Source organism: Malurus melanocephalus, unplaced genomic scaffold (assembly GCF_030028575.1).
Source record: "Malurus melanocephalus ecotype Western Australia unplaced genomic scaffold, MMel_1.1 scaffold_900, whole genome shotgun sequence".
Classification (NCBI taxonomy): domain Eukaryota; kingdom Metazoa; phylum Chordata; class Aves; order Passeriformes; family Maluridae; genus Malurus; species Malurus melanocephalus.
In genome coordinates, this window is record NW_026624132.1 from 10,198 (window position 1) to 10,849 (window position 652).

The window sequence follows — 652 nt, forward strand, 5'->3', positions numbered from 1 at the left end:
GCCTAAAAAAGCTGCAGAGCACCCCAAAATTCCACCATTTCCCAGCCCCAAAGCTGTTTTGYCTATAGAGAACCTCAGGGGCAGCACAAAGCCAGGGCAGACTGCAGGGGGAGGGAATTCTGTGAGGGTGCAGTGATGGAGGAATTGTGCCTGGAAGGCTGAGGCACCGTTCTTGCCATGAGGACAATCCCAGAAGCTGCTGAGTGTGGGGATAAGGAGCAGCTGCATTGAGGAATGCTCTGCTCCAATTCCAGATTTTTAAGTATCCACTTCTTATTAACCATTTGTGTTATGGAAATACAACCTGGAGATACAACTCTGTGCCTTGTCAGCATTCCCATCATTTCCAGGAGCTGTTGCCAGGAGCTCTTTCCATCTGTGGGATCACACAAGTGGCACAGAGAAGGTGTCAAATCCTGCTGCCATTTCAGGGGTGCTGGCATGGAACCAGCTGGGCTGGCTTTACCAATAAAATGCCAGATTCTTAGGAAAAAGGTTTCTTTCCATCCCTGCAGGGCTATCATGACCCACTCCTCAGTGCCCGAGGAGGAAAGGAAAGTTCTGGGAATCAGTGACACCCTGATCCGCCTCTCAGTGGGGCTGGAGGATGAGGAGGATTTGTTGGCAGATCTGGACCAGGCCCTGAACGCTG